Source organism: Arachis ipaensis, chromosome B9 (assembly GCF_059453495.1).
Source record: "Arachis ipaensis isolate K30076 ecotype BB chromosome B9, ASM5945349v1, whole genome shotgun sequence".
Taxonomy (NCBI): domain Eukaryota; kingdom Viridiplantae; phylum Streptophyta; class Magnoliopsida; order Fabales; family Fabaceae; genus Arachis; species Arachis ipaensis.
The window spans coordinates 38,873,016-38,892,935 of record NC_142444.1 but is presented as its reverse complement, the minus strand read 5'-3'; positions in this window follow the sequence as shown (position 1 = coordinate 38,892,935).

Sequence of the window (19,920 nt, the reverse complement as noted above, 5' to 3'; positions counted from 1 at the left end):
TTCTAATTTCGTTAACACCTTGTGTGGCTTCTGACAAATCACCAGCGTTGTATATGGTAGCTGTTATGAAATTATTGCCCTTGTGTACATACTTAAGATACTTAATAGAACTTGTTTGGCATGTTTATCCCACATTTATGTGGCACCCGAACTTGAGCAGCAATTCTGGATTATACGGAACAATGAACTTATTGTCTAGTACACATTCCTTTTTCTTCAATGTTCAACCGTTATCAGTACCCCTATATTTGAGAAATCCAGCTTTATCAATGAGTGTTTACTGCCTAAACTCTTTGGGATAAAACTTTGAACAGGATTCATTCTTCATGCAAGATGAATTCCTGTTGTACGAACCACATGGACCATGTACCATGTAATTTTGAACAGCTCCATGTAGATTTGGCCTTTTATTTTCATCAAAAATCTTAGTCGTTATGTGCTTGTCTTATAACATCTGGTGTTTGTGGCTTGAACTCGTTACTCATGAATAAAAGGATATGTGCATGCAGAAGCCCTCTCTTTTAAAACTCTATAGTGCAAACATCTGAAAATTGAAAAAGACAAATGAGTAAAATATTACAAGATTTTAATAAGGTGTTGCATAAACACAGCTTACATCCCAAAATTTTGCCAAAGGTTTTTTCTTCATTTAGGTCATCAATCAAACCATCAAGCTTGATTTTGAAAACTCGACACAATATATCAAGGCAGTCTTCTGCCTTCAATCCAATGGGAGTCACTTCTCTTTTTATCTCATCCCATTCAGGGTTACAGGTTATAGTGATAAAATAGCTAGGATATCCTAGAAGTGTTCATGGATCGGATCCGATCTGCATATCCGCGGTATTTATCTGAATCCGATGCAAAAATTATGAATATGGATCCGATCCGCACACTTATAGGGATTGGATTGCGGATTTTATGTAGGTATCCGCATATCCGATTCGCATATCCGCAGATCCGTAAAAATAAATAAATAAGTAAATATTCCTCTTATGTTTTATTTTAACTAATAATTATCATATATGTTGTATTATTTTAATATTATTATTTAAAAAATATGTTTAATATTATTTTAAGAGTAAACATATTTAAAAAAAGTAGAAAAAAAGAATTTTATTAATATTTTTTAATAAAAATAAGCTTTTAAAAATATTTTTGTGTTTTGCGGATATATCCGATATCCGATTTGATCCAATCCATAAATGTGCGGATTGGATCGGATCCAAGCTTAAAAATTGCGGATTGAATCTGATCCGATGATTTTAGTGCGGATTGGGTCGAAATTTTAGTCATATTTAATCCAATCCGATCCGATCCGCGTTCACCCCTAGGATATCATGCATATATGCAAATTGCAAATGCATCTTTGCAATTATTCATCATGTACCTAGGTCCACCGGTAAAAGTACTAGAAAGAATGATTCTTTTGCCAAGCCTTGCAGCTTTACATCCCTGTTTATAAGACTTTCATGCAGACATTTGTATTTATCAACTCTTAATTGTGGTTATTTACACCTAAAGAATTTTAACCTTTCTGATTCTACCATTGTATAGGTATCCACCAGAAACTATTGGAATAATCTTTTTTATCTCAGAAAAATAACGAAAATTCACTCGTCCTTATCTGTAGGCGAAACAAAGAATTATCGCAAAGTGATTATTTTGTTTTTCTTTATAGGCCTAGCAGAGATAGAATTTGATGTTGCAATACCCAAACAAAACCTATCCTCTCCATACAAAAACAATAATGGATATTGCAAGGCTAAATAAGATGGGTGAAAAATATTAATCCGTTGGAGCTTTCTAGTTTGACTCTCTATAATAATATCTCTATCTTTGCTTAGTTGTTCGCCCAACAAACAATGCAACCACTTTATATGCATATGGCAAGCTTTATGTCTTGTCATCTATAGTCTTTTTACTAATCAACTTAAGTTTTATGTCTGTACAATTTTTCTGTTAGTACCTATCTCTTGCATAGCGAAAACTCTTTGCTAAACTATTATATTTTTCTAGCATGTTTCTTAATATTGCCACAATTTTCCTCTCCCACTCATTTACAGCTTCATTGGAACTGTAAAAATAAAATAAAATATATGTTATTCTTTCTCATAGATAAAAAATAACAAAAATGTTTGACTAGTTGCATAAAAATGACCGAAGTGTGCCTATCCGATTATCAATCTCATTTTCTGTGTCATTGATATATGGCTGGACAAATGTTAGTCGTAGACTATCCGGAGGAAGTAGACTACCAATGCTATGGTAGTTTTGACACCAAAGTTTGAAAATTGGAGGAGCAGTCCCATTGTTCACCCCACGGTCAATTTTTTTGGCCATTGATGTAAAACAAAATATTTGAATTAAATGCCTTTATATTTTTTCAAGAAATGAATACTTCTTTGATCTCCTTTAGTATGCAGCTGAATGTGCTCATCAGGAGGCACAAAAAGTAGAGAAAGCTTGATTTTTCCTTCCATACAACATAATGAAAACTTTAGATACAATGATTGTTTGCATTTAGCAAGCCTTTCATCTGATCACATCCATACTTTACATTATTGACATTGATAAATAGAATCTCCTATATCCTACACACCTACTGAATGAACTCTCTTTAGCTACTCAGTTATCATACCGATGCAATTTAGTCTATGATGTACACAAAGATGCAAATAAACATAAAGATAAAATTTGTACATAACGTCTAAAGTTTCTGAAGATGACATAAAATAATCTTCTAAACCCACATTCAACATTGAATTATCATAAGCATTAACAACTACAATCAATAGAAATTATAAAAAGTGAAAACATATATGTTGATGTATTACTAATAATTCATATATCTTGCAAACTACTAACTTAAATTATTGATATCATGGAAAATTACCTTCATAATCAACAAAAGGGTCAATATTTTGGCCACTTTATGTGTCACCATTTGGTGGGTGCACCTTAACAGTCGTTAAGTTTACATCTTCTTAAAGTTGTGCCAAATTAATAGCCATTGAAGTAACAACATAAGAAGATTGTCTTTTTTGCTTCCCATTTATGGTAGAATTTCTTGACAAAAAGTTTAATTTTATTCAATTAAACGTTTGACACTATAAAAAAGAAAAGAATATAATAATAATTACCATCTTTTCTAAATTATATTCTTATTAGGCACGATCTTTGGAAACCGTAATGTGACATAAGCTGATTTTGTGAAACGACTTGCATTAAATTATTAGTGGATCCTTGTACACTTGAGTATGCTAGAATTGTAATAAATCTATGTTATATAAATGATTCTCGATGAAGCATACTTTTTTTAAATATTGGTGCATGAATCATTTAATATTCATTAATTATACATCCTATTTGTTAAGATGGACAGTGGAGTTCTTGTCAATGAGGGACTCGTTGGTAGAGTTAAAAATTGTTTAGATCTTATCTCTGATGGAAAAGGTCTTACGTAAGTAGGAGTAATATTTTTCTATCCAATTCCATGCGACATATAGTGTACACCATACATAGAGAGTTGCTTCCCTATGAATGAGTAATGAGAAATATATAAAAAAAAATTGTCATTAAACTGATATTTCAAATATTAGATAAATATGAATCAATTACAATGAAAAAAATATCACTTTTATCTCCACTTAATTGTAAACTGAGAATATTAGATGAGGTATCAGTTTTTTAACACACTGTTTTTTGACTTGCAGCAATATATTGCACATTTTCATGTACGTCGAAATTTGTATTACTGTTGTTCTTCCACACTATTAAGTCAAGAAAAAGAAATAAAACACAAATAATTATTCAATTAACTAATCTCGTATTTGATTTTATATAATTTTAGTAGTATATTTTTGTAGTTAACAAAAAAAATTGTATTCATTTAATTTAATTTAATTATTTTTAAAATTAATAAACTAAATCAATGATTATCTATATCATATTATTTAAAATATACTGTCATGACTTAAAAATGTATACAATTTAATTTAAATAATAATTAAAATTATAAATTTAAATATAATTTTAAAATTATAATTTATTTAAATTTAGTTAAATAGATCTAAACAAATGCATAAAATTTTATATTTCTCTAGTTAGTATAAAATTTTATGTATTAATTTATATTAAATAGTATATAATTTTAAATTATGATTGAGTATATCTTAAATAATATTAAATAATTAATTAACTTAAATAATATCTAAACATTTGAAGATTGCATAGTTTTAATGTAATTTATAGTTTATTAAATATTAATTTGAAAGAAAAACTTTTATAAAGATGAAAAGTTATTTATAGTTGTTTAATCACTAAATTAAAATAAAAAATTATGTATAGTATAAATTACTTCACTAATATTCTCAGCAATGATAATAGCTTAAATTGTATCTTTAATAAAAATAAAAAATAAAAAAAAGTCTCACAAAGAACACCCACTGTAACACCTTAATTACCCTAAGCCTTACCTCATACCGTAAAGCAAAGTTTAATCAAAGGTTACGACAATCCTAAGGCTTATATATATATATAAAGGAATTAATAATTCTAGAAGTCCGATGAACAAATAAACTAAAAAAAACCGAGAATCAAAAAGCGCAACGCGTTCACGCTTCCTACAAACTTAAAGCACAAGATAAGGATACAAGATAATAAGATAATAAGATATAAGTATATAAGAGAGTATAATAGTCACAAGGAACTAGTCTCAGCCCGCGAAATTTAGGCCGACTAGTCTATATACAGATATACAGAGTTTTGAAGGTTAAAACAGCTTATACAATCTATCTCTCTAACAAAGTAAGCCTTTAAGGAAATCTTAAATACATAAGTGAGAGAAACTAAACAGAAATATCCAAAAGACTCCAAAATATGATAAGGATCCTCCGCTCTGTCACCATCACGTAACTCACCGAGGTGGATTACGACCTGCATCTAAAAAATAACAACAAAATATGGAATGAGAACCGGAGCTTTTCAGTATGGTAACAGTGCCCAGTAATATAAGATGTAAGACCCCGGGATGCCAGAGGCAATCGTAGAGTTTCACACCAAACAGATAATCTAGCTTAGCAAAATGAATAACGTAAACCATAAACAATAAACAAAGTTATCTAAACTTAGAGAATTTCTAACTAGTACTAATCACACCACTGTATCCCACAACCTTCGCCAACCAAAAATCCGTGCGATTCCATCACCATCGCCTACCGAACCTCCTCAATTCCAGAAGAAAACACAAGTAATACAGATAAGTAAAGCACAAGTAAAGTACATGTACAGCAAATAGAACAATTAGCAAGTAACATGTGATTCATTTAGGCATAACAGAAATTAAGCAAAGCAAACAAGTAGGTAGAAGATGCATACGATGAATGCCTTTCTTATTGGCTCATGATATCACTTGTCGGTCTATAAATGCCAACCCGACACATCTTTTTGAATGTAGCTTTTCTGTCACTCCCACGGATATAATGTCGGGCACACTCTATTGACCTACGGATATAGTGTCGGGCACACTCGCATGCGTAACCCAAGGATATAGTGCCTAGCACACTCTTGCAGCAGAAAAGGTTATTAATCATAATTCAATCCCGGAGATATAGTCCCCTTCACACTATCGTACTTAACCCAAGGATATAGTGCCTGGCACACTCTCAATATTCCACAAGATCATCATTCCTTTTTAAGTTCTCAACTCATCATAACCATCATAAATTTCCATCTTCTCAAATTCACTATCAATTATCCTTACCTCTCAAGTCCTCATAGTCATCTCAATATAGTATTTTGCCTGCTCACTCACAACTTCAGAAACCTAAGTCTCCATCTTCTAACTCATAACCAAAATACACCTTTTTAATTCCTTTAATGTGTCCTTCCTTGATTCAAAGTCTAAAAACTAGTAAAAATGATTTAAACAAGTGTTACAGAAGTTTACAAGCTTGTTAGGATGGTAAAACGGTTAAAAAGAAGGTTTTCATTGAAAAACAGGGCAGTGTGTGTACGCATAGGATTGTGCATATGCACGCACATAAAGATTTTCAAAAAGTGTGCGTACGCAGATGAGGTAAAAGTTTTCATTTTAAATGCGCACACAGATGCGTGCGATCGCCTTAAACAGACTGCCATTCCCAGCGTGTGCGTGCACACGAGGTTATGCGGACGCAAACCTTGCAATTTTCGCAGGGTGTGTGTGTGTGCACCAGAGTGTGCTAGCGCTCCCAAGAGTAGGTACCTCCCTGCGTGTGCGTGCACACAAGATTGTGCATACGTACGTTTTCAAAATTTCACAAGGTGTCTGTGCGCACAAGGCTGTGCGTACGCACAAGGCTGTGCGTACGCACAAGTCAAAAATAGCCACTGATCAGAGCACACGCACAGCAGTGTGTGTGCACACACAAACCAGAAATCATAAAATTCTGCAACATCACAGAATTCAGATTCTTGTCACCAATTTCCAACGATCATATCTTTTTCTACAAAATTCCGATTTCTATTAAATCTATACCATTTTAAAGATTTTTAAATTATATTTAATTTGATACAAAATTTAATCAATTTCAAAAACTGTAGCTCAAGATATGATCCGCCAAAGTTGGCCTAAAATCCATTTTTTCCAAAAAACTTAAAAACTCACTTTTACCAAACCTTTCAACTCGAAACCAATTATACACAACCCAATCAATACCAAAACAATACAAAAGTCCATACCACTCATCTCTCAACTCAACCATCAATAATATCCCCATTTCACCATTCCACACCATCAAAATCATTATTCATCAATATTAAAAAAAATCATCAAAAACACTCATAGCTCTCCTCATTCATCAATAACATTTCCATTAATCATCATCAATCATCAACCATACCAACAACTCTCATCAACCATAATAAATCTCAACATTCATCATCAAATTCTCAACATCAATAACCATCAACATATAATATCACTCCTCAACCATATCTACTCCATACAACATTATATTAACCACTAATAATTCACAATTTACATTCCATCAACATATACATTCAATCCAATCCTATCCTATTTTAAGGTCAACTAGTCTAAGTGTCCATAGATATTACATATTACATAGAGGAAACTGAAACCATACCTTGACCGATTCCCAATATGTGCAAAACACCAAAACTTAGATCCCCTAAGCTTCCAAAAAGCCAAGCTAACTCCAACAAGCACCAAAGCTCAAACATATATATATATATATATATATATATATATATATATAAAATCAAAACCTAAGATACACAAAATAACTAAACACAAAGGTTTAGTGAAACCTTACCTTACCCAAGAAGGTTTGGGGTAAAACCCAATAATATTCCAATGCTAGATCACCCCTAAACAAACAAAACACAAAAATCTACTCAAGAACAAGAACAAAAAATGCACAAGAGCTAGGGCAGGAAAGCGGAGCTGGAGTTTTAAGGTCTTACCAACAATTCTTAGATAGAATCGAAGAGCTCGACAACGGCTTCGTGTGGCCACAAACGGCTCATCAATCGGAACTCGGTAGCTCAAGATATAGCTTGAAGAAGATGGAGGTGAATAGTGCCAAGCCTTCTTCTCCCTCTCTTCTCAAACCAGCGTGCCTCACTTTCCTTGTGGTGAAAATGAGCTGATTTGGCTCATTAATGGATTTATATATGTTGGGCCTTGGGCCCGGTTTAGGTCCGGTCCAACTCGTTAGCATTTTAGGCCCGTTTGGCCCACTTTTGGGTCAAAACCTTTAAGATTAGCGTCCAATTTTCAATTCTAAATTATTTTTATCCTTTCCAAATAATAAATCAATTTTCAAAAATCTTATTTTTAACAAAACATGGTACCGGGCAAACTAGAGCCGGTATTGCCGGCTTAAGCACCAGTACACATTTTTTTTTACAAAAATCTTTCGCAAAAGATACATTTTCTAACTCAGAAAAATTCATTGAAATCAATTCTCATCTTTTTATTTTCAAAAGATCATTTCTATATTTTTAAAACTATTCCGGGGGGTTAAAATTAATATAGCGATTTTACGTGAAAACGGCGGTTCTTACATTCTCCCCTCCTAATTAGGAATTTTGTTCCCAAAATTCGAACCGCGTGATATATCCTCCACGAAGCATTCTACTACCAACGTTGTCAACCTAAACAAGTTGTCACAGCATCTCGTCCACCGACATCCTACCGTGTCGATGTTCCCTCTTGCCTTCCACCACGTCACTCTAATTATCGTCATTAAGAATCCGGATTACGCAGCCACATCCCTCAAAAGCCTCCATTTTCATTGGTCTCTCTAACGAATCTCTAAGTTCGATCAAACTTACGACAACCTTCCCTAAGATAAACTAAGCCAACTAGGTCCTAGCAGCATATCGTTACAACCTTATATGCTTACCTCTCATTAGCGGATCTGACTCCATCACCTCCCTTGCATCCATGGTGAACACTCGGCCTGGTTGCTGACTCCTACGCACATCTTGGTGTCTCCCTCAATGGCAGTCCTTAGCAAGGTGCCCTGGCAATCCACAAGTATAGCATCGACCATTTTCCTTTACCGTGTGAAACTGAGCATTTTTATTTCTTCTGAAGTCCCCTTGACCCTGAAGATGCTGAGGGGTGTGTCCATCTCTCTTAAAGTTCTATCCCCTTGGTCCAAAGTGATCGCCACGAGCTCGGTTGTTAGTATAACCACGATTCACTCTCACCTCAGCTACCTTCTTGGTACAGTCCTCCATAACTCGTGCTTTGTTCACTAGTTCCAAGAACATCCTTATTTCCAAGGAGCTACAGCAGTCATGATGTCGTCCTTGAGGCCTCCTTGGTACTTGATACATTTTCAACTTTCATAGGTCTCAGGGGATCTCTGACATACCGTTGAGAACCTATAAAGCTCTTCAAATTTTCTTGTGTACTCTACTACTGACAATGAGCCTTGCTTCAGCTGCATAAGCTCTAACTCTTTAGCTTCTCTTATCGATTCAGGAAAGTATTTCTTGTAGAAAGCTGTTTGGAAAACATCCCAAGGAATGTCAGCATTCTGAAGTTGCAATAAGCAACATTCTCCTTACCAACAGTGTTGAGCATCTCCTAGAAGTTGATACGCCGCAAACTCCACAAATTAGTTAGCCGGGACATGTTGAGGTTGCAACACACGCTCCATAGCTTGGAACCAATTATCCGCCTCAGTGGGGTTGTTTGAACCTTTGAAAGTCGGTAGGTGAACTTTCAGAAATGAAGCCAAGGTCATTGGAGCACCTCCCAAGTCAATACAGTTTTCGTCTCCATTTCCATTTCCATCCCCATTTTCGTTTCCATTTCCCACTGATTGACCCAATCTCTAAACAGCTTGCAAAGTTGTAGCAGCGTTCGCTTCTATGGTATTAGCTAAGTTGGCCATCGCCGCCATGAACTTGGCATGGTTATCGATCGGTCGGTCATTCTCAGTTCTTCCTCAGGTACAAGTATGACCTCGTCCGTGAGTAGCCATTAGGGTTTCTGTCTATACCAAACAATCGATATCAAGGTCATCAGTCTCAATATCAAAAGCCTAGTGCTCTAATTATCCCAAAAAGGCACTCACAAACAAGCATGCTATACATATATCAAGTAGATAACCTAAATAGCATGAAAGAAAAAAACACAAAGTGTGCAAAGAAATACAATTGGTCCATCCCTCAGGCTCACGAGGATGAATCGCTATGATACCACTAAATGTAACACCCTAATTACCCTAAGCCTTACCTCATGCCGTAAAGAAAAGGTTAATCAAAGGTTACGACAATTCTAAGGCTTATACATAAAAATATATATAGAAAGGAATTAATAATTCTAAAAGCCCGATAAAGAAATATGCTAAAAAACGAGAATCAAAAAGCGCAATGCGTTCACGCTTCCTAAAAACTTAAAGCACAAGATAAGGATACAAGATAACAAGATATAAGTATATAAGAGAGTATAATAGTCATAAGGAACTAGCCTCGGCCCGCGGAGTTTAGGCCGACTAGTCTATATACAGATATACAGAGTTTTAAAGGTTAAAACAGCTTATACAATCTATTTCTCTAACAAAGTAAGCCTCTAAGGCAATCTTAAATAGTATATAATTTTAAACTATGATTGAGTATATCTTAAATAATATTAAATAATTAATTAACTTAAATAATATCTGAAGATTTGAAGATTACATAGTTTTAATGTAATTTATAGTTTATTAAATATGAATTTGAAAGAAAAACTTTTATAAAAATGAAAAGTTATTTATAGTTGTTTAATCACTAAATTAAAATAAAAAATTATGTATAATATAAATTACTTCACTAATATTCTTAGCAATGATAATAGCTTAAATTGTATCTTTAATAAAAAAAATAAAATAAAAAAAAGTCTCACAAAGAACACCCACTGTAACACCTTAATTACCCTAAGCCTTACCTCATACCGTAAACCAAAGGTTAATCAAAGGTTACGACAATCCTAAGGCTTATACATACATATATATATAAAGGAATTAATAATTTTAGAAGTCCGACGAACAAATAAACTAAAAAAAATCGAGAATAAAAAGCACAACGCGTTCACGCTTCCTACAAACTTAAAGCACAAGATAAGGATACAAGATAACAAGATATAAGTATATAAGAGAGTATAATAGTCATAAGGAACTAGCCTCAGCCAGCGAAGTTTAGGCCGACTAGTCTATATACAGATATACAGAGTATTGAAGGTTAAAACAGCTTATACAATCTATCTCTCTAACAAAGTAAGCCTCTAAGGCAATCTTAAATACATAAGTGAGAGAAACTAAGCAGAAATATCCAAAAGACTCCAAAATATGATAAGGATCCTCCGCTTTGTCACCATCACGTAACTTACCGAGGTGGGCTACGACCTGCATCTGAAAAATAACAACAAAGTATGGAATGAGAACCGGAGCTTTTTCGTATGGAAATAGTGCCCAGTAATGTAAGATGTAAGACCCCAGGACGCCAGAGACAATCGTAGAGCTTCACACCAAACAGATAATCTAGCTTAGCAAAATAAATAACGTAAACCATAAACAATAAACAAGGTTATCTAAATTTAGGGTATTTCTAACTAGTACTAATCACACCACTGTATCCCACAGCCTTCGCCAACCAAAAATCTGTGCGATCCCATCGCCATCGCCTACCGAACCTCCTCAATCCCAGAAGAAAACACAAGTAATGCAGACAAGTAAAGCACAAGTAAAGTACATGTACAGCAAATAGAACAATTAGCAAGTAACATTTGATTCATTTAAGCATAACAGAAATTAAGCAAAGTAAACAAGCAGGTAGAAGATGCATATGATGAATGCCTTTCTTATTGACTCGTGATATCACTTGTCGGTCTATAAATGCCAACCCGATACATCCTTTCGAATGTAGCTTTTCTGCCACTCCCACGGATATAGTGTCGGACACACTCTATTGACCCACGGATATAGTTTCAAGCACACTCTATTGACCCACGAATATAGTGTCGAGCACACTCGCATGCGTAACCCAAGGATATAGTGCCTGGCACACTCTTGCAGCAGAAAAGGTTATTAATCATAATTCAATCCCGGGAGATATAGTCCCCTTCACACTATCGTACTTAACCCAAGGATATAGTGCCTGGCACACTCTCAATATTCCACAAGATCATCATTCCTTTCTGAGTTCTCAACTCATCATAACCATCATAAATTTCCATCTTCTCAAATTCACTATCAATTACCCTTACCTCTCAAGTCCTCGTAGTCATCTCAATATAGTATTTTTCCTGCTCACTCACAACTTCAGAAACCTAAGTCTCCGTCTTCTAACTCATAACCAAAATACACCTTTTTAATTCCCTTAATTTGTCCTTCCTTGATTCAAAGTCTAAAATCTAGTAAAAATGATTTAAACAAGTGTTACAGAAGTTTGCAAGCTTGCAGGGATGGTAAAATGGTTAAAAACAAGGTTTTCATTGAAAAACAGGGCAGGGTGTGTACACATAGGATTGTGCGTACGCACGCACAGAAGGATTTTCAAGAAGTGTGCGTACGCACATAAGGTAAAAGTTTTCATTTTAAATGCGCACACAGATGCATGCGATCTCCTTGAAAAGACTGCCATTCCCAGCGAGTGCGTGCACACGAGGTTATGCGTACGTACAACTTGCAATTTTCGTAGGGTGTGTGTGTGCACCAGAGTGTGCTAGCGCTCCCAACAGTAGGTACCTCGCTGCGTGTGCGTGCACACAAGAGTGTGCGTACACACGTTTCCAAAATTTCACAGGGTGTCCGTGCGCACAAGGCTGTGCGTACGCACAAGTCAAAAATAGCCACTGATCAGAGCACACGCACAGCAGTGTGCGTGCACACACAAACCAGAAATCATAAAATTTTGCAACATCACAGAATTCAGATTCTTGTCACCAATTTCCAACGATCATATCTTTTTCTACAAAATTCTGATTTCCATGAAATCTATATCGTTTTAAAGCTTTTTAAATTATCTTTAATTTGATACAAAATTTAATCAATTTCAAAAACTGTAACTCAAGATATGATCCGCCAAAGTTGGCCTAAAATTCATTTTTTTCCAAAAACCTTAAAAACTGACTTTTACCAAACCTTTCAACTCGAAACCAATTATACACAACCCAATCAATACCAAAACAATACAAAAGTCCATACCACTCATCTCTCAACTCAACCATCAATAATATCCCCATTTCACCATTCCACACCATCAAAATTATTATTCATCAACATTAAAGAAATATCATCATAAACACTCATAGTTCTCCCCATTCATCAATAAAATTTCCATTAATCATTATCAATCATCAACCATACCAACAACTCTCATCAACCATAATAAATCTCAACATTCATCATCAAATTCTCAACATCAACAACCATCAACATATAATATCACTCCTCAGCCATATCTACTCCATACAACATTATATTAACCACTAATTCACAATTTACATTCCATCAACATATACATTCAATTCAATCCTATCCTATCTTAAGGTCAAGTAGTCTAAGTGTCCATAGATATTACATATTACATAGAGAAAACTGAAACCATACCTTGACCAATTCCCGATATGTGCAAAACACTAAAACTTGGATTCCCCAAGCTTCCAAAAAGCCAAGGTAACTCCAACAAGCACCAAAGCTCAAACTATCATCATAGATATATCAAAATCAAAACCTAAGATACAAAAAATAACTAAACACAAGGGTTTAGTAAACCTTACCTTACCCAACAAGGTTAGGGATAAAACCCAACAATATTCTAATGCTAGATCACCCCTAAACAAGCAAAACACAAAAATCTACTTAAGAACAAGAACAAAAAATGCACAAGAGATAGGGCAGGAAAGTGTAGCTGGAGTTTTAAGGTTTTACCAACAATTCTTAGCTAGAATCGAAGAGCTTGACAAGGGCTTCGTGTGGCCACAAACGGCTCATCAATCGGAGCTCAGTAGCTCAAGATATAGCTTGAAGAAGATGGAGGTGAATAGTGCCAAGCCTTCTTCTCCCTCTCTTCTCAAACCAGCGTGCCTCACTTTCCTTGTGGTGAAAATGAGCTGATTTGTCTCATTAATAAATTTATATATGTTGGGCCTTGGGAACGGATTGGGTCCGGTCCAACCCGTTAGCGTTTTAGGTCCGTTTGGCCCACTTTTGGGTCAAAACCTTTAAGATTAGCGTCCAATTTTCAATTCTAAATTATTTTTATCCTTTCTAAATAATAAATCCATTTTCAAAAATCATATTTTTAACAAAACACGGTACCGGACAAACTAGAGCCGGTATTGCCGGCTTAAGCACCAGTACGCATTTTTTTTTTTACAAAAATCTTTCGCAAAAGATACATTTTCTAACTCAGAAAAATTCATTGAAATCAATTCTCACCTTTTTATTTTCAAAAGATCATTTCTATATTTTCAAAACTATTCCGGGGGGTTAAAATCAATATAGCGATTTTACGTGAAAACGCCGGTTCTTACATTCTCCCTTCCTAATTAGGAATTTTGTTCCCAAAATTCGAATCGCGTGATATATCCTCCATGAAGCATTCTACTACCAACGTTGTCAACCTAAACAAGTTGTCACAACATCTCCTCCACCGACATCCTACCGTGTCGATGTTCCCTCTTGCCTTCCACTGCGTCACTCTAATTATCGTCAACCATAATTCCCTCTCACCTCAGCTACCTTCTTGGTACAGTCCTTCATAACTCGCACTTTGTTCACTAGTTCCAAGAACATCCTTATTTCCAAGGAGCTACAGCAGTCATGATGTCGTTCTTGAGGCCTCCTTGGTACTTGATACATTTTAAACTTTCATAGGTCTCAGGGGATCTCTGACATACCCTTGAGAACCTACAGAGCTCTTCAAATTTGCTTGTGTACTCTGCTACTGACAATGAGCCTTGCTTCAGCTGCATAAGCTCCAACTCTTTAGCTTCTCTAACCGATTCAGGAAAGTATTTCTTGTAGAAAGCCGTTTGAAAAACATCCCAAGGAATGTCGGCATTCTGAACTTGCAGTAAGCGGCATTCTCCTTGCCACCAGTATTGAACATCTCCTAGAAGTTGATACGTCGCAAACTCCATAAATTAGTTAGCCGGGACATGTTGAGGTTGCAACACACACTCCATAGCTTGGAACCATTTATCCGCCTCAGTGGGGTTGTTTGAACCTTTGAAAGTCGGTGGGTGAACTTTCAGAAATGAAGCCAAGGTCATTGGAGCACCTCCCAAGTTAGTACAGTTTTCGTCTCCATTTTCATTTCCATCCCCATTTTTGTTTCCATTTCCCACTGATTGACCCAATCTCTAAACAGCTTGCAAAGTTGTAGCAGCGTTCGCTTCTATGGTATTAGCTAAGTTGGCCATCGCCGCCATGAACTCGGCATGGTTATCGATCGGTCGGTCATTCTCAGTTCCTCCTCGGATACGAGTATGACCTCATCCATGAGTAGCCATTAGGGTTCCTATCTTCACCAAACAATCGATATCAAGGTCATTAGTCTCAATATCAAAAGCCTAGTGCTTTAATTATCCCAAAAAGGCACTCACAAACAAGCATGCTATACATATATCAAGCAGATAACCTAAATAGCATGAAAGAAAAAACACAGAGTGTGCAAAGAAACACAATCGGTCCGTCCCTCAGGCTCACGAGGATGAATCGCTATGATACCACTAAATGTAACACCCTAATTACCCTAAGCCTTACCTCATGCCGTAAAGAAAAGGTTAATCAAAGGTTACGACAATCCTAAGGCTTATACATAAAAATATATATAGAAAGTAATTAATAATTCTAGAAGCCCGATAAAGAAATATGCTAAAAAAAGGAGAATCAAAAAGCACAACGCGTTCACGCTTCCTACAAACTTAAAGCACAAGATAAGGATACAAGATAACAAGATATAAGTATATAAGAGAGTATAATAGTCATAAGGAACTAGCCTCAGCCCGCGGAGTTTAGGCCGACTAGTCTATATACAGATATACAGAGTTTTAAAGTTTAAAACAGCTTATACAATCTATCTCTCTAACAAAGTAAGCCTTTAAGGCAATCTTAAATACATAAGTGAGAGAAACTAAGCAGAAATATCCAAAAGACTCCAAAATATGATAAGGATCCTCCGCTATGTCACCATCACTTAACTCACCGAGGTGTGTTACGACCTGCATCTGAAAAATAACAACAAAGTATGGAATGAGAACCGGAGCTTTTCAGTATGGTAACAGTGTCCAGTAATGTAAGATGTAAAACCCCGGGACGCTAGAGGCAATCGTAGAGCTTCACACCAAATAGATAATCTAGCTTAGCAAAATAAATAACGTAAACCATAAATAATAAACAAGGTTATCTAAACTTAGGAGATTTTTAACTAGTACTAATCACACCACTGTATCCCACAGCCTTCGCCAACCAAAAATCTGTGTGAACCCATCGCCATCGCCTACCGAACCTTCTCAATCCCAGAAGAAAACACAAGTAATGCAGACAAGTAAAGCACAAGTAAAGTACATGTACAGCAAATAGAACAATTAGCAAGTAACATGTGATTCATTTAGGCATAACATAAATTAAGCAAAGCAAACAAGCAAGTAGAAGATGTATATGATGAATGTCTTTCTTATTGGCTCGTGATATCACTTGTCGGTCTATAAATGCCAACCCGACACATCTTTTCGAATGTAGCTTTTCTGCCACTTCCACGGATATAGTGTCGGGCACACTCTATTGACCCACGAATATAGTGTCGGGCACACTTGCATGCGTAAACCAAGGATATAGTGCCTGGCACACTCTTGCAGCAGAAAAGGTTATTAATCATAATTCAATCCTGGAGATATAATCCCCTTCACACTATCATACTTAACCCAAGGATATAGTGCCTGGTACACTCTCAATATTCCACAAGATTATCATTCCTTTCTGAGTTCTCAACTCATCATAACCATCATAAATTTCCATCTTCTCAAATTCACTATCAATTATCCTTACCTCTCAAGTCCTCGTAGTCATCTCAATATAGTATTTTTCCTGCTCACTCACAACTTCAGAAACCTAAGTCTCCGTCTTCTACCTCATAACCAAAATATACCTTTTTAATTCCCTTAATGTGTCCTTCCTTGATTCAAAGTCTAAAAACTAGTAAAAATGATTTAAACAAGTGTTACAGAAGTTTGCAAGCTTGCTGGGATGGTAAAACGGTTAAAAACAAGGTTTTTATTGAAAAACAGGGTAGTGTGTGTATGCATAGGGTTGTGCGTACACATGCACAGTAGGATTTTCAAGAAATGTGAGTACGCATAGAAGTGTGCGTACGCACATAAGGTAAAAGTTTTCATTTTAAATGCGCACACAGATGCAGGCGATCGCCTTGAACAGACTGCCATTCCCAGCGTGTGCATGCGCACGAGGTTATGCGTACGCATAACTTGCAATTTTTGCAGGGTGTGTGTGTGCACCAGAGTGTGCTAGCGCTCCCAACAGTAGGTACCTCCCTGCGTGTGCGTGCACACAAGAGTGTGCGTATACACGTTTTCAAATTTTCACAGTGTGTGCGTGCGCACAAGGCTATGCGTACGCACAAGTCAAAAATAGCCACTGATCAGAGCATGCGTACAGCAGTGTGCGCGCACAGCAGTGTGCGTGCACACACAAACCAGAAATCATAAAATTCTGCAACATCACAGAATTTAGATTCTTGTCCCCAACTTCCAACGATCATATCTTTTTCTACAAAATTCCGATTTTGATGAAATCTATACCGTTTTAAAGCTTTTTAAATTATCTTTAATTTGATATAAAATTTAATCAATTTCAAAAACTGTAGCTCAAGATATGATCCGCCAAAGTTGGCCTAAAATCCATTTTTTCCAAAAATCTTAAAAACTCACTTTTACCAAAATTGTCAACTCGAAACCAATTATACACAATCCAATCAATACCAAAACAATACAAAAGTCCATACCACTCATTTCTCAACTCAACCATCAATAATATCCCCATTTCACCATTCCACATCATTATTCATCAACATTAAAAAAAATCATCATAAACACTCATAGCTCTCCTCATTCATCAATAACATTTCCATTAATCATCATCAATCATCAACCATACCAACAACTCTCATCAATCATAATAAATCTCAACATTCATCATCAAATTTCAACATCAACAACCATCAACACATAATATCACTCCTCAACCATATCTACTCCATACAACATTATATCAACCACTAATTCACAATTTACATTCCATCAACATATACATTTAATTCAATCCTATCTTAAGGTTAACTAGCCTAAATGTATAGAGATATTACATATTACATAGAGAAAACCAAAATCATACCTTGGTCAATCTCCAATATGTGCAAAACACCAAAACTTGGATCCCTCAAGCTTCCAAAAAGTCAAGGTAACTCCAACAAGCACCAAAGTTCAAACTATCATCATATATATATATAAAAATCAACACCTAAGATACACAAAACAACTAAACACAAGGGTTTAGTGAAACCTTACCTTACCCAACAAGGTTAGGGCTAAAACTTAACAATATTCCAATGCTAGATCACCCCTAAACAAACAAAACACAAAAATCTACTCAAGAACAAGAACAAAAAATGCACAAGAGCTAGAATAGGAAACCAGAGATGGAGATTTGAGTTCTTACCAACAATGCCTAGCTAGAGTCGGAGAGCTCAACGAGAGCTTTGCGTGGCCACAAACGGCTCGTCAATCGGAGCTTAGTAGCTCAAGATATGGCTTGAAGAATATATAGCTCAAGTCTTTTTCATTTTCTTGCTAAAATTATCCTTCGTCTTAACCTTGCATTCTTGGATTGTGTGACTAGAGTGGAATATATTATCGTTGTTAATTTACTTATTCATAATGTACGACAACATCAGTGAAAGTCTCCTCTTGTCGGTCTGCTATCTATCTCCTCTAGCCACATTAACATCCCCAACTGTCCTCGACCTCTTCGCCAGCACAACCCCGTCATCATCCCATCATCATAGGAGCAACCAGTCTTCTCGTCCTTAAAATTCTTATGTCGTCGTTCTGAAGTTGCCAGTCCGAAGACGTTGTTCTCCATCGCTAGCGTCTCTACTTACTAGGAGATAAGTTCAAAAAGGGGGCTTTGGGTCGGCGGATTGGAATGGGTTTATGGGATATGGGTAGGTTTAATTTGGATTAGCATATTATTAATACTATATAATACCAAAATAAAAAAAATACACCGTGCGTATATAATATTATCAATACTATATAAACCACCTTTATATTCATTTTTCCGTACGTATATAATATTTAATTAACACATTAACACATATATAATATTTTGTTAATACATATATAATATAAAGTGATTTACAAATTATTTTATTGAATATTATATTATAAAGTGATTTATAAATTATTGTTAATTCATATATAATATATAATTAAATTTAATGAATTCAATTAGAATAAGCAACAAATTATTTATTTTATTTTAAATTTTATAAATGAATAAATTAATTGACTAATATAATGAATTATAATTAATGTAGTATAATTATAATAAATTATATTGATATTTAAATATCTAATCAAATCAATTAGCTGTCATTGTAATAAATTGTATTGAATAAGTTAAAATAATTAAATCGGAAAACATTCTTCGGAGCATACCACGTCAGCGCCATCATTAAATGCAGAAACCTGATTTTTATATAATAGAATAGATATCGTATGACTATACTTGTTATTTTGGTATTTTCAAGATTTAAATTAACTTTGTATAGATTTAAAGTGAGTTGAACTCCAAAATGGTCCTTGAAATTGGCATTGTGTACTAAAATCGTCCCTAAGATTTCAGTTGCACCAATTACATCTTTGAGATTGACAAAAGTGCAGCATGTTAGTCCTTGACCCATTTTCCATTAAAGACGTGATGACATGACTTGATGACGTCAGCTATTAGTGACACGTGTCACTTCATGGTTTGGCCACGTGTAAAAGTATGATGATGTGGTGACCAGTGACACGTGACATGCTGATGTGAATGTTGTGCCACATGTCACAATGTTATTTGTCCACGTGTTCATTTGTACCACGTGTCGCAACAGTATTCATCCACGTGTCTTCCATTCTGTCATCATTGTAGATGCACCAAATTAGTCCCTCACTTTTCATTGAGTGACTCATTTAGTCCTTAAAATTGAATGTCATGCACCAAACTAGTTCCTTCACCAATTTTTTCTCATTTTTTTAATTTAAAATTTTTCATATCTTTGATGCACTAATGTTAATTCTATTTTTTATATATCATTTAAATACAAGTACTTTCATAAAAAATTTTAAAATTT